The sequence below is a fragment of the Myotis myotis genome, unplaced genomic scaffold, assembly GCF_014108235.1.
Source record: "Myotis myotis isolate mMyoMyo1 unplaced genomic scaffold, mMyoMyo1.p scaffold_m19_p_8, whole genome shotgun sequence".
Lineage (NCBI taxonomy): Eukaryota > Metazoa > Chordata > Mammalia > Chiroptera > Vespertilionidae > Myotis > Myotis myotis.
This window is the reverse complement of record NW_023416390.1, coordinates 13,576,691-13,593,036: the sequence shown is the minus strand read 5'-3', so window position 1 is coordinate 13,593,036 and position 16,346 is coordinate 13,576,691.

The following is a 16,346-nucleotide window of genomic DNA, read 5'->3' as shown; positions in this document are numbered from 1 at the left end:
AACCTTCTGGCCCTTTAAATACAGTTCCTCATGTTGTGACCCAACCATAAAATTATTTTCGTTGCTACTTCATAACTGTAATGTTGCTACAGTTATGAATCGTAATGTAAATATCTGATATGCAGGATGGTCTTAGGCGACCCCTGTGAAAGGGTCTTTCAACCACCAAAGGGGTCGCGACCCACAGGTTGAGAACCGCTGTAGTGGGAGGACAAGCTAATTACACAGCAATACTTCGTACCCATCTATAGGATCATACCATTAAAATGTAGATCTGGAAGACATTCTGTACCAAAATACCAACTGTTGCTTCTGAATGATGGGATTATGAACAATTTCAATTTTCTCAGTTTGCTTGTCCAGAGCTTCAAAAGTTTTACAATAAACAGGTAAATTCATTTGATCTGCTAACTTACATTTCTTAAAATTGTGGTTTTGGTTTTGGTTTTGGTTTTTTAAAAGTCACTCAATATGTCTGCCTTGAATGTCAATGAGTAAACTTTTCAAATGACTTTCAAGTAGCTGGAGATGTTCTAGAAATAAATATTTTGGTGGCCACAACTCTCCCCGTGACAGCACTCTAGCTGGGAAGGGTGTGAAAGTGGCCTTAGCTCCCTAGTCACTCGCCTAAAGGAAAACTAGTCCCCAAACACAGTGTCCTCAGAAGCCTCTACCAGGGGTGCACAGGTGCAGAATACGGACATCAGAAATGCTGCTGGGACAACAATGCTCCTTCGACACATTGATTATTGAGTAATTACAATCCATCTAACCTCTCTGTGTCACAGTTTTCTCCCATATAATAGGACTTCCCCGCTCCTATCTCTCCTAGTTAAGAAAACACACACATGTGAACACATATGCTCTCTCTCTCTCTTGCTCTCTCTCTCTCCTTCTCTCTCTCTCTTCCTCTCTCTGTATGACCTCCCCCCATAGGATCCTGAGATAGCAATTTATTAGAGAGGATTTTTAATGAAAGGCAAGGAAGAAAAGAGGAAAAAAAAACCCTCTTTTGCATAATAAGCCAAAAGCTTCATGGGAGCTGACAAGAGATTAGTTCTTCCAGAATCCGAATGCTAGGGTTTGAATTTTAATATCTGTTTTCTAAATATATGTAATATTTATTATAGATAATATTATATGATATTAATATATAATACATTATCATTTAATAATATATAATTTATTAAGTTATATGTTTTATACATCATATATCATGATTTATAGTTATATATTTTCTAAATAATTTATTGTATGTAATTTACATATGTAGTATAAAAATGATTATGTATAATTTCATATATGTACAATCTTTCTCAAAGCCAATCATTTTAAAAAAGCAAGCTGACACTCCAAATGTATACCTCTCAATAAATTTTCTCTCCTCCATCCTCAAGATATTTTTCTACTTGACTTTCAAAGTTGAAAAAAAAAGTGACTCACAACCCACAACAAAGTCTTGAAAATTCAAAAATATTAGGAGAGATAACCGAGATCTTGAGTTCAAAGCCTATGGGCTGAGTCTCACAGAGGAGAGAGGCTCAGTCAGGTGAGGAAGGTACACCCCACGGGACTAGGTTGAGAGGACTCCCATTCTGGATCAGGGTCCTGTAAAGCACACAGCAGCAAGGAAGATCAAGGCCAAGATTGGCTGACGAATTCAACTAGGATGTTTTAGATTTAGACAGGTTATTATTTACACGGATGGCAAAAGAGTAGCAAACTCCAACTCCCTGTTATCCTTGTCCCACACAATAAAAAAGATGGCCCCCAAACAATAAGGACCAGAACATTGCAACACAAGCGGTGGCACATCCCATTGCTGCAGAGCCAACTCTAGACTGCCACTGGTTGGTCTTATAGTCTACAGCTGTATTCCAAAGGGGCAAGGCAAAAGCTTCATAACTCAGCAGTATCCAAAGGCAATGAGACAGTCAAGGGTGACGGCCTTGGACCAGCTCATCACAGACCTTCTATCCTCCTGTGTTCTGGGAGAGTAATAAGGCATATTCTGCCAACACTCATATTGACTGTCTTTTGGGTGTTTGCCTGTATGATTTATGTGGGTATGTGTAAGGTTGCCAGGGTGCCAAGTAGAATTGTTCCCCTACGGGCCTCACATGGAGTGTATGATTGTGAATCTTCTGCAAAGACTCAAACAAACTTTTGGACTTATGTGGATGCTCATTTGCAAGGGTTAGGAGGAAACCACTCAGCCAGTCATGCCTAGTAGGGAGAACCAGGGAAGTTCAGAATTTCCTGCCCTAGAGATGATGTGAATGTTAACAGTGAGACAATTTTATTAATGTTCTTTCCCACCTACAAGATAAGAAAATTAGTGATTGAATTATAGAGATAATGATATCCACCCTAGAGGTTGTGAAGCCTAAATTTAGATAAACAAATAATTCTAGCATAGTGCCTGATATGTAACAGATGCTCATCAAATGATAGTTCCTTTCACTCATTAATTTGTTTGTAATTTATTTATGGAACATATACTTTGTGAAAACTTACTGTCAGCCCAATATTAAATCAGATACTAGATCAGTGATGGCGAACCGATGACATGCGTATCAGAGGTGACAGGCGAACTCATTTTTTTTTGGTTGATTTTTCTCCGTTAAATGGCATTTAAATATATAAAATAAATATCAAAAATATGTCTTTGTTTTACTATGGTTGCAAATATCAAAAAATTTCTATATGTGACACGGCACCAGAGTTAAGTTAGGGTTTTTCAAAATGCTGGCACACCGAGCTCAAAAGGTTCACCATCACTGTAGTAGATAGATATTGGTGAGTAAAGTAGAAAAGTCCCCATTCTCATGAAATCTCTAAGCTGGTAGGGAAGACAAGCACACAATAAATATATATTCACAAATTATGTATTCTAAGTGCGAAGCAAAAAAACCATATATTATACTAGACATTTTGAGGGACACAAAAATGTAATTATTACTTTGTAAAGAGGACAAGATATATAAGCTTTTCAGCTCCAGAATTTCTATTTGGTTTTTTCCAATTTCTCTTTATTGTTATTCTCTGATGAAACATTTTTTTAAAAAAATATGGTTTTATTGATTTTTATAGAGAGAGAGGAAGGGAGAGGGATAGAAACATCAACGAGAGAGGAACATCATCCATCTGCTGCCTCCTGAATGGTGGTGAAACATTTTTAGACACAGTTTCCTTTAATTCTTTATATTTATATGTTTCTAAAATCAATATTTATAAGTATTTATTTCTATATTTAAGTCGTCAATTATATATATATGTGTGTATATATATATATATATATATATATATATATATATATATATATTACTTAGGACTGATTTAAAGTCTTTGTCTAGTAAGTGCAACATTTGGACCCCTCAGGGACACTTTCTATAGACTAGTTTTTTCCTATGTATCAACCATACTTTTATCTTTCTTTGAAAATATTTTAAACTTTTTCATTGAAAACTGGACATTATAGATCATATAATGTGGCAACTCTGGAAGTCAGATTTCCCCCACCCTCAGGTCTGTTGTAATTGCTATTTTATTGTTGTTACTGTTGCTATTTGTTACTTTAGTAACCTGACTGGATTAATTCTATAAATTATTTATTCTATGTAGGGTACAGCCACTGAATTCTCTGACCAATTAGCCTAGTGGTCAGCTAATAATTGGTCAGAGATTTTCTTAAATGCCTTGAACAAATAAGTATCTTCTGCTGAGAAGCTTTGTGTGTAGATATGTTAGGGCATGACCTTGACACAGGCAGTTCGCAGCTCTGCCTTAGCCATCACTTCCTGCTTGTGCAGGGCCTCTAGTCAGCCAGAAGTGTGAGACTGGGGTCCCCCGAGTTTTCCCAGAAATGCACACAGCCTCTCACACTAGAGCCTTTTAGATCCTGGAGACCATATCAGTTTTTCAACACCCCATTCCTCAGATCTGCCTTTTAAGTCTTGGCTGGGGTCCTGTTTCTCCCAACTGGTATCACAGCTGTGATGTTAAACAACTGCCTCTGGTTGTTTTCAACAAATGCCTTGAGGATGGAGCTTCTCCACAGATTAAACTCAAAGTCAGGACAAAATTAACAACACCCCTCATTGAGCTTTTCTTTCTTTTTATTTTTTTAATATTTCTATTGATTTCAGAGAGGAAGGGGGAGAGAGAGAGAGAGAGAGAGAGAGAGAGAGAGAGAGAGAGAGAGAGAGACAGAGATCCATGATAGGAAAGAACCATTGATCAGCTGACTCCCATAAGCCCCCCTACTGGGGATGGAGCCCGCAACCCAGGCATGTGCCCTGACCAGGAATTGAACCACGACCTCCTGGTTCATAGGTCGACGCTCAACCACTCAGCCTCGCCAGCCGGGCTCATTGAGTTTTTCCAGAGAGCTGCAAGATATGTCAAATAGTGTCAATGTTTTGGAGATAGAACTTTCTGAGGAGCTTCATATACATTCTGCCCCTTCGAATATCTGCAAGGCTTATGGGGAGAAGGTGATGGGAGCAGGACAGGTTAAAATGCCACAAAGCCCACTGTACTGAGATTCAATTGTTTTTCTTGAATAAACATTTCTCACATTATTGCAAGCCTTTGGTTAATTTACAGTCTGAAAAACTTGATTTTGACCATTTTTGCCATGTTTTTTTGAAGGGAAAGTTCACAGAGATTTTCATTCCATTATTCCGGGAGCCCCCACTTCTTTTAGAATAAATCAGGCATGAGATGATGCAGTTCTAGACTAGGTTACTGGTCACAGGAGTGGAGATGACCAACTTTGGAGACGTTTTAAGTCAATATTAAATACAACGTTCTATTAGGATCTGGTGGCCAAGAAGGATGTGGGGAGAGAGAGATGGTGCCAACCTTGACCCAACTGCAGGATCATTATGTTCATTCAGAGGCTGAGAGAGTCACAGCCAGAATGGGCTCTGCTTAAAGAATGGGCCCTGTCCTAGCCGGTTTGGCTCAGTGGATAAAATGTCGTCCTGTGGACCAAAGGGCCCTGGGGTTTGATTCTAGTCAAGGGCACCTCGGTTGCAGGCTCCTCCTCGGGCCAGGACCCTAGTCATGGCTAGTGCAGGAGGCAACCAATCCATGTGCCTCTCTCATATTGATATTTCTCTCTGTCTTTCCCTCTCTCTTCCATTCTCTCTAAAAATCAATGGAAAAATATTCTTGGGTGAGAATTTAAAAAATAAAATAAAATAATAAAAAATGGGCCCTCTTTCTTTATTCAGGATAAGCTCTCAATGCCTCCACTTAACACCATGCACTGGCATCTCAAGCAAGTGTTTGAATGATTTTCATGTGGTTTTATTGTGGTTCAAAAGGAAAAGATAGTTACTTTGGCATGAATGCTAAGCCCTAAGTACTATACTAGTATAATGTAAACGCTTCTCTATGCCCAAGAGAAAGGTAGGTCGCATATTGATGATGCAATCTGAAATTTTCCCATTGGACAGGGTTGAAGAAGGATATCAGGATTCATGATCATTCCACAGAGTAATTTTAATTCATAGAATATGCATTAAAAATACTTTAAGTATTTACCCTGTTATATAAAAAAAAATCTGTGTCCACAGTATACCTGCACACAACTAAAATAATTTTTGCCCAGTCTCACCTATGGCAAGTAAATGAGCAGTATCATGATTAAAAAAAAACAGAGAGAGACCAAGATGGAGGCAAACGCCTATACTCTCTGCCTCCCACACTACATCAAAATTACAACTAAAATACAGAACAACCATCAACCAGAACTGCCAGAAAGCTGGCTGAATGGAAGTCCTACAACTAGAGAAGTAAAGAAGAAAGCACACAAAGACCAGTAGGAGACACAGAGGTGCTGAACGGGATGGTCTGGCACCCACGTGTGCCACTTTTTTCATCGGGAGGGAGATTGTCTCTGCAGAGGCCACCTTGAGGAGCAAAGGGTACCAGACACCCAGCCCATGGTCCCAGAACTGGGAAAAGAAGTCTCCGTAACTATGGGCCATAAAAACCAGTGCAGATTGGGGCTCAGTGACACAGAAGCTGCTAGAGACCCAGCTGCTCCTCTTAAAAGGCTGGCACCACAAAATGAACTTACGAGGTCCTGCTTCCTCTGAGCTCCAGCACCAGGACGAGGCTCTGGGGGAACACAGACACACACGATGAGGAACTGGATTGTCTGGCACCGGGGCAGGAACTCAGGGGCAGCTTTCTTCCAGATGGAGGTGCTTGTAGAAGTCATTGTTCCTGTGCTGGGACCTTCCTGGTTGCAGGGCTTACTGGCAGCCATTTCTGTTTGCTCCACCCTGGTGATTCCCTGAGACCCTGCCCCATCCAATTTGTAAACCCAACCAACCTGTGTAGAGTGGATTTTGCATATGAATGGTCTGTCCTTGAAAATCTCAAATAAGCTGCAGCTGGGTCAGAGAGCCCCAAACCTATCAATAAAAGGCCCAAGACCTGGCACCAGCACCAGCCTGCCTTGCTTCACAGCTGGGCCTCGTCTGGGCATTTCCAAACCTGATACAAAGAGGAGGAATCTGCAGGTCTCTCTGTAGCTCCTGTTGGGTGGCCCCAGGCAGTAACTGACTTTACTCCTTCCTAGAGACCCAAGCGCCAGTGTACCCAGTGGTCAGTGTCAGACCATACCAGATTATAATTCTACACATCCATTATCAACACACTCAAGGGGCAGATTTAGTGAGGACCAAAGCCCCACGGAAGCAGTCCTGCTCCACAAGGGTGTCTCCTGCCCAGCAGCTCTCCCACTGTAGTTGCAGCTGGACCTCACAGTCAATTGGCTTGGAGGTCAATTCCTCCCAGTGACGCCAACAGAAAACAAGTCTCAACTACAACAAGACTATGCACACAGCCCACAAAGGGGTGCACATAGAGTGTCCACCTCAGGTGATTGGGGAGGCTGAGCCACTGTGTCCAACAGGGCCATTCTATCAACTCAAGGAGACATAGCAGCTCTACCCAATACATAGAAACAAACACAGGGAAGCAGCCAAAATGTGGAAACAAAGAAACATATCACAAATGAAAGAAATGGAAGAAAGCAAACTACTGGATATAAAGTTCAAAATCACAGTTATAAGGTTACTCAAGAATCTTCTAGAAACCTCCAAGGGACTTAGTGAGACTTTCAAGGATCTTAGTGAGAATGCCAAAAAAAAAAAATGGAAAAGGACCAGTCAGAAATTAAGCATACACTGATTGAAATAAAGAATAATATACAAGGATTCAATAGTAGACTAAAGGATCCTGAGAATCAAGTCAATGATTTAAAATATGAGGACAATAGGATGGCAAAGGCCTAGGGTGGGGCAGGAACCAGGTGGAAGGGGGTCATGGAGGGGGGGAAGAGGGACATCTGTAATAATCTCACCAATAAGGATTTAAAAATAATAATAATAATAAAGAAAAAACATAGAAAAAAAGAATATGCCTCTTCCAGAGAGTTTAAATTTACATAACTTAAGCCACATCATCTGGAAACAGTAAAATCATTATAGAAGAAGCTAGTCATCCTTGATTAACACTTAAAGTGGCCATTTTTCTTCAAAATAATGCTCATCAAATCTTTAAATCAGCAGTAACTTCACACATTTTCTAATTATCTCCAATATAGGAATGTTTGTCTGAATCTCAGAAAGTGCCCTGCAGGACCCATTTTAATGTCCTCTGCGGGCTTCATGGTTTTGTTCAGAAGCCTTCAGAGATGGTTGCTTAGGAATAATCACCTAGCAAGTTCTTGCCACTTTTCCTTAAAAAGTTTCTCCCTCAAAAAGGGGAAGGGAAAAAGGGGAAGGGATATGGCTAAGATTGGTGATCAAAGGAAACACAAATTATTAGAAGTTTGAATACCTTTTTTTAAAATATATTTTTATTGATTTGGGAGAGGAAGAGAGAGATAGAAACAGCAATGAGGAGAGGCTGCTTCCTGCACATTAGACCGAGCCCACAACCCGATCACGCGCTCTTGAAGGGAGTCAAACCTGGGACCCTTCGGTCCGCAGGCCGATACTCTAGCCACTGAGCCAAACTGGCTAGGGCTTAATACCTCTTTTCAAAAAAAGAGGAAGTAACTTGAAGGAAATATAACACTATGTTAGCCACCTGGATGGAAACAACATGACGTTTACTAAATATTCCTACTTTTTCCTTTATTTTATGAATCTCTCAACATAAAGGATAAGACAGATGGTGGCAGATGTGCAAGGTGACATCCAGAAGGAACAGCTGAAGGTGGGCCACACCAAGCTAGGCCTGTTGCCAAGTTGCAGGAATCCTATATAATAAAAAGCTAATATGCAAATGGTCCCCTCGGGAGTTCGACCGACCAGGAGTTCAACCGCTCGCCATGACATGCATTGACCACCAGGGGGGCGGCGCAGAATGAAGGAAGGCCCTGGCTGGCCGCCAGCAACCAGGGGAAGAAAGGCCCTGGTCAGCAGCCGGAAGGCCCCAATTGGCCCTGATTGCCAGCCAGGCCTAGGGACCCTACCCATACACAAATTTCATGTACCGGGCTTCTAGTGCACCAATAAAAGGCACACCCCTGCCTTTACAGTGTTATATTGGAGTGGTGGAGGGAGGAAAGAATTTCTCACAATTCTGTGATAGAGGTGAGCCAGGAAAGACCTCCTGGAGGAGATAGACAACATCAGAACTGTCATTAAAATCAAGGTTGGGACCCATCAACTGATGAACAGATAAATAAAATGTGGTATGTCCTTACAATGGAATGTTATTTGGCAATAAAAAGTAATAAAGTACTGACACCTTCTACAATGATGAACCTTAATAGCGTAAAGTTAAGTGAAAGAAGTCAATCATAAAAGGCCACACATTGTATGATACCATTCTTATAAAATGAGCAGAACAGAAAATAGAAGCCGAAAGTAGATTAATGACTGCCAGAGGCTGAGATGCAGGGAGGTTGGGGAAGTGGAGGGAGCATTGCGGGGAAGGGGGAACAACTGCTAATGGGCAAGAGTTTCTTTTTGGTTTCAAATGCATAATAAATCAAATGGATTAAACTGTGTATTGATTGCTAATGTGCATGGGGTTTCATTGATAAAGATGTGTTAAAACTGATGGTGATGATGGTTGCACAACTCTGAATATACTAAAAACCATTGAATTGTACTCTTCAAATGAGTGAATTTTATGGCATGTGAATTCTATTTTAACATAGCTGTTATATTGAAAAATTTAAGTGCTAGGTAATTTTTTTCTAGCTATAAGAAATGCTTATACTTATTTATTGATTGATTGATTTTAAATAAATCTTTATTGTTGAGAGTATTACATACGTCCCTTTTCTTTCCCTATTGCCCTCTCCACCCCCCTCTTTCCCACCAAGCCCTCACCACCCTACCATCTGTGTCCATGGGCTATGCACATATTCACATGAGTTCATTGGTTGGTCTCGTCCCCCAACTCTCCACCCTCCCCTGCATTCCCTTTGAGGTTTGACAGTCTGATCGATGTCTCCATGTCTCTGGGTCTATTTTTTTTTATTAGTTTACTAGAGGCCCAGTGCACGAAATCATGCCCTTGGGGAGGGTGTTCCCCAGCCTGGCCTGTGCCCTCTCACAGTGTGGGAGACCCGTGATCGATCTCCCCAAAGAGGTAGGCTCTGCCCACCCATCCGGGGCTCCTCGATGGATTGCCCCAAAGAGGTAGGCTGGAGCCGGGGGTTCCGCCTCCGCACCACGCACACATCAAGTCCCCTCCCACCCTTGTGTGCCCACTGCGCATGCAGCCTCCTGGTGGTGGATTGTTACAGCATGAGGGCATCACAGCATGAGGGTGTGACGACCACATAGGCTTTTATTAGTATAGACTAGAGGCCCAGTGTACTAAATTCATGCACGGGGGTGGGGAGGATCCCTCAGCCCGGCCTGTACCCTCTCACAATTCGAGACCACTGGCTCCTAACTGCTCACCTGCCTGCCAGCCTGATCACCCCCAACTGCCCTCCCCTGCCACGACCCACCTCTTCTGCCGGGACCCACCTCCTCCACATGAGGCAGTGTAGACTCCAGGACCGGCCGCCTCCACGCCACACAGAGCCACAGGACCCCCAGGTTTTATTATGCGGAGCAGCCGCCAGGCCCTGCCTCTGCTGTGTGTATGGCCATCTTGTGATGGCCACCTTGTGATGATGTGAGGGCGTGACGCCACCTAGGCTATTATTAGTATAGAGGTTGTTCATTAGATGCCACATATGAGTGAGATTATGTGATGTTTATCTTTTTCTGAATGGCTTTCTTTGCTTAGCATAATGCTCTCTAGTTCTATCTATGCTATTGCAAATGGTAAGAGTTCTCTCTTTTTTACAGCTGCATAGTATTCCATTGTACCACAGCTTTTTAATTCATTCATCTGCTGATGGGCACTTAGGCTGTTTCCAAATCTTAGTTATTGTAAATTGCATTGCTATGAACATAGGGGTGCATATATTCTTTCTGATGGGTGTTTCTTAATTCTTGTGATATATTCCTAGAAGTGGGATCATGGGGTCAAATGGTAGTTCCATTTTTTTTATTAAGTGCTAGGTAATTTAACCAGATGACCCAAACATACTAAAAATGGCCCAGCTGTCATCACCTTTTAAGGGGGCCACTTGATGATAGTTTATACTAATATTTTTGTTTTTATTCTGCCACTTATAACATCCTCATGTTCTGTGCTCTCACATGATCATCTAGTACAGTTGAAGAAATGAGTGGCTCCCAATACTACCTGGCAGTTGTTATTGATTCTACTGGGCAGTTTGGGGTTACTATGATTTGTTTGTTTCTCAAAGAACTGTCACACATTGTAATGTCACATTTTATGTGAAACTTCAGCTTCTTTCTCTGTAGGAGCAGGAAGAAGAGGAATTTTGCAATTCTGCTAGTTTATAGATGTGTTAAGTGGTATGCCCAGTATGAAAACCTAAAAATTATCAGTTATAAGAGTCAAGCTGTTTCTTTGACCCTATGGAGATATCAATGCTACCTCAAAGACTCAACTAAATATATCCTTGATCCATAGTATTTCACTGTGTAAAACTTCAGTAAGAGGCTACCATTTGGTACAGTAAAATAACTCATTTTGTTTATGTTTTGTTAATCCTCATCTGAGGGTATTTTTTCCACTGATTTTTTTTTAGAGTGGAAGGGCGGGGGAGAAACAGAGAAACATCGATCGGTTGCCTCCCACATGTGCCTGGCATTGAGCCTGCAACCGAGGTACGTGCCCTTGACGGAATCAAACCTGTGACCCTTTAGTTTGTGGGCTGACGCTCTAACCACTGAGCAATCAGCTAGGGACGAACTCATTTTCAAGTAGTCATTTACCTAGTAAAATAGTTTCAGCTCAATGGATGGCAGACATCACTTATTTCATTACCTGTGCCTAATAATAACTATTTAAACAAAATCCTCTGCTTTTCAAGTTCAAAAGAGCTAAAATTTCTCAACTCAAAAGCTAAACATCTGATGAATATACCTAATTGTCCTTTGGAAGTCATTTTTGTGCTGTGATAAGATGGGTAACTAAGTGAGTCTGTGTATCAAACCAACACAGGAAAGATTATTCTTTTGGTTTTTTTGTTTTCTTAGTATAAGAAAGGTTACTTTTTTATCCTTATTGTTGAAAATATTACTTATGTCCCCTTCCCCCCCCCCCACTGACCTCTTCTAGCACACCCCCACACCCCACACCCCCAACCTCAGGCCTTCATTTCCTAATTGTTTGTTCTCATGGGTTATGTGCACAAGTTCTTCGGTTGACCTCTTCTTACCCACCCACTGTTGAGGGGATTACAGATGTCTCCCATTTCCCCCAGTTCTTACCCCACCCCAGGCCTTCACCACACTATTATTGTCTGTGTCCATGGATTATGTATACATGGATGTAAGTTCTTTGGTTATTCTTTGCCCATCCTCCCCGCTTCCCTCTGAGATCCATCAGTCTATGTCATGCTCCCATGGCTCTGGGCCTAATTTGTTCATCCATTTATTTTGTCCATTAGATTTCACATCTGAGTGAGATCATGTGATACTTGTCTTTCTCTGACTGACTTATTTCACTTAGTAGGATACTCTCCAGTTCCCTCTGTGCTATCTCAAAGGGTAAGAGATCTTTCTTTTTCACAGCTGCATAGTATTTCATTGTGTAAGTGTACCACAGCTTTTTTTATCCACTCATCTACAGATGGGCACGTGGGTTGTTTCCAGAATTTAGCTACTGTAAATAGTGCTGCTATGAATATAGGAGTGCATATATCCTTATTCTTAAATAATGCAAACACAGGAAAACAATTTTTTTGGATAATGGTGAAACATGCCTTGCAATGGGTCTCAGTGCGTGGAGAAATTTTTAATGCCTAATAGCAGTATCTTGTGTTATCTCTATAGGTCTATTAATGAGCTTTTGAAAGCACACAAATTATGTTGCAAGTCCACTGACTTACCACTGTTGAAATTCCTTCACTCTTATCAGTTAAAGAGAGGAAGAGAGAGAGATCTGCTTGGTTGATGCCTGAGCATCAAGCCTTGGCACCCACCAGAGCGCCAGGCACATAGTAGTGGTGCAATACTTGTAAAATGTATGATTTAGCTACTATCTTACCTATCGTAAGTTAGATAGTAAATACCTAAAATGTTCAGTAACAATGGCCTTAAAATTCAATTGTGAAAAAATGTAACTATTTGTTAACTCACCCTCTGTAAGAACCCCCCATTATAGATTACTGAACGCTCACCTTCTAAAATAAGGACAAAGACTGGATATCTTTAATCACCACTTTATTTAAACAGACATCACATAGTTGCTGTTATGATACACTGATAAGTCCACAAAATTACTGCCCCCCCACACAAAAAGCATTAATTATAAAGAAACACCAGACAAACTCAAATTGAGAGACATTCCACAAAGCAACTGGTTTATACACTTCACTTCAAAATGTCAAGTTATCAAATACAAAGAAAAGCTGAGGAACTGCTCCACACTGATAGAAACTGAAGTCTTAACAGTGTGTGATGCTGGATCAAATCCTGGACCTACAGAGGGTACTTTGGGGCAATCTATAAAATCCGAGTAAGTTATATGGAGTAGAGGGTTATATCATCTCGATGTTAATTATATCATATCAATGATTTTGGTGATGTGATGGTGGTTATGTAGAAGAGTAATCTTAAGAGTGTCCACCATGACAAGTACCAACAGTATTTCCTGGCTCTATGGCACATGTAGATTAGGATAATGGGCCTCCTGGATACGATTCTCCGTTCCGTCACCTGCAAGCAATATGTGGTGAAAGGACCTAGAACACAAAGCAATGTGTTGACACTGAACGTGAGAATTCATAAAGCACAGTAAAAAAGAATGCCCAGATAGGCAGTAAAGGGAATAAGAGTCAAAGACAGACGAAGCATAAAGCATTCAAGTATTAGATAAGAGCACTCAAAAAGGCAGATAGCTGGTTGGTCTTGGAATTGGGGAGCCATCAAGGATAACAGGTATGAGAAGTAAAAAACAATAGCTAACCTCCAGCCCAACAGCTTCTATCATATTTGTTATCAGAAGACCTGCATTCTGTTACCAGCTTTAGTGAAAACTGTAAATACTACTCAGCAATAAAAAAGAAAATACTGGTCCATGATACATGAAAGACCCTCAAAAACATTATGGTAAATGAAAGAAGCCGGACGCAAAAGACTACATACTGCATGAGGCCACTTATATGAAATGTCCAGAAACGTCTGAACTATAATGACAGAAGATAACTGGTGGCCTGGGAGTAGGAACGGGGATGGCAATGGAGATTAATTGTAATTTCAATTTGATTACAGTAATAACTCATTTGTAATCCCAAAATTGAGGGTCTCTGCCTCACTTTTCTCATTTTCTATTCATGACAATTACAGTTAACTCATAAGGGCTCTTTGAAGATCAAATGAGATCATTCAAGATTAAAAGCTTAGCACAATGCCTGGCACTTAGTAAGGGCTCAAGATATACACACACGTCCAGCTTAAAAACTTAGAAAATAAAATGCATGTAGAATATAGCGTGCATGCAATAAATTATAAACATAGGGAAAGTAAATTCATACTTATTTAAAAATTCAGCAACAGCCCTGCCGGGTGGCTCAGTTAGAGCATCGTCCCATACACCAAAAGGCTGCAGGTTCGATTGCCGGTCAGGGCACATACCTAGGTTGCAGGTTCAATTGCTGGTCTGGGCACATGCCAGAGGCAACTAACTGATCGATGTTTCCCTCTCACATGGCGCACTCTCTCTCTCTCTCTTTCTCTCTCTCTCTCTCCCCCCTTCCCTTCTTCTCTAAAAACATATCCTCGGGTGAGGATTAAAAAATGATTCAGCAACAAACTATACTTCAATCTAGACCTATGCCTTAATCAAAGTAAGTAGTTCAAAATACATTGGGAGAACTTTTAAAATATATTCATAAATGGTAACAAAGGAAACATACTAAATGTATTATTTCTCTAATAGTATAAGGAAATGTTGAGATTCTTCCTCAGCCTCTCATCTTTGAAAGTTGACATTTTGATGTGTAATTCTCTAATTACATGATTTTTCAGTATTTTCCACATTTTTCTATACATTAAAGTCCCTTGTGGAGACTGGACTTCCATTTTATACTTTTACTTTAGTAATTTTTTTATTATAGAGCAGGCTGTTGTTCATCTATAATACAATCTTGGGACCAAAAACAAACAAAAAAAAGAAAACAAAAACAAACAGAAGTCACTACTACTGAGGCCAAAGGCACCTACCTCATTGACATACATACACTCTTCCATGTTTTCTTGTCCTTCGTAACATACTCTATGGTATCAGAGGAATCAAAATTCTCTTCCCGGCAGGTGTCAAATAATGATAGAGATACTGCCTCCAGAACTCAATCCTGTTCATTGACTCTTTAAATACAGGTACACAAAGTGAAAAGTTGCTAACCCACCACTCCATCAGACAAATAAATACTTGCTTAATTTTAATCTTTTGAAGTAACTACTCCATTGAACATAACCTGTATATCTTTGGTTAAACAATATTGTCTCACCAGCATCAACATTTACATTCTCTTACTTGTCATCTCTAAGACCATTTATAAAACGAACTTCTGTTTTCATTATTCTCTAATTCCTTAAGTATTCCCAGAAAAACCTCCTAACATGAGAAAGTAGAGACAACTTTCAATATTTGATAAATTTTATCTTGATAACATCGAAAACAATTTTACTCTTTAAATTGCATTATAAAAAATACATTTAGTCTTCACATTAATTTCACATGGAAATATATAGCTGCTTGAATATTTAAATATAGCTTTTCTTTACCAAAAGTGTCACTCAAAGCCCTACTTACACAAATAATTTAAATGCACAAATGCCAACACACTTTACACAATATTGCCCACATACTATTTAACTTGGGACAATTATAATAAGAATCTATGCAAGATACTGAACAAGTACAAGATTAATAAAATATTCATTGTGGTGGTAATTCAATTTTCACTATTAAAAGAACTTAATGCACTCTTGAATACACAAAAAACACCCAACTGTTTAATCTGCAAATGAAGCCAAAGTATATTTTGACAAAGGGGCACATCTTGTAACCTACCAAATTCTGAAAGTAACTCATTTCTAATTTAACTGAAATTATAATTTTTACAATTTCCCATTCTCAAGCTTGTCTAAAATAATAATGATTACAGAAACTTAAATAGTTCCAAAATGTTTTAAAACATATCAGGACTGTATACTTTTAACATTTTTAGTAATATAAATTTTTAAATATAAACCTTTTCTTCTCAAAAAAAATGGAACTTAGAAGAGTTTCTAACGTGGAAAAGCTAGTAAATTTTTATGTTTGATCATTTGAATGATAAGAACTGTCCTCTTTGCATGATGTAATCACAACAGATATGATACATCATAATTTCACAGTGCATTATTTCCATATGATCTGTAGCTTTTAAATTTACACTAAAAGTATGCAGAATGCCTACTGATAGTTCTTAGGGGAATTATATGTCTACTTCATAGGAAAAAAGACACCAATACCCACAAATAGAATATTCTTTATATATTAGCTGCTTGTACTTCCTAATCAGTAGGACAGTATTCTTCCTAAATTAAAATTGGAAAATTATTTTAAACCAGTGATCCACAGTGATATTTTAAGAAAGGAAATTAAAATATTTTATATGAGGCAAAGTTAAAGTTGCTTTACAACTAAAAATATAAACATTTGTCCATTTTTTCAACATAATTACTGTTTTAAATTTAAAAGTAAATAAATTTATAAGTAAA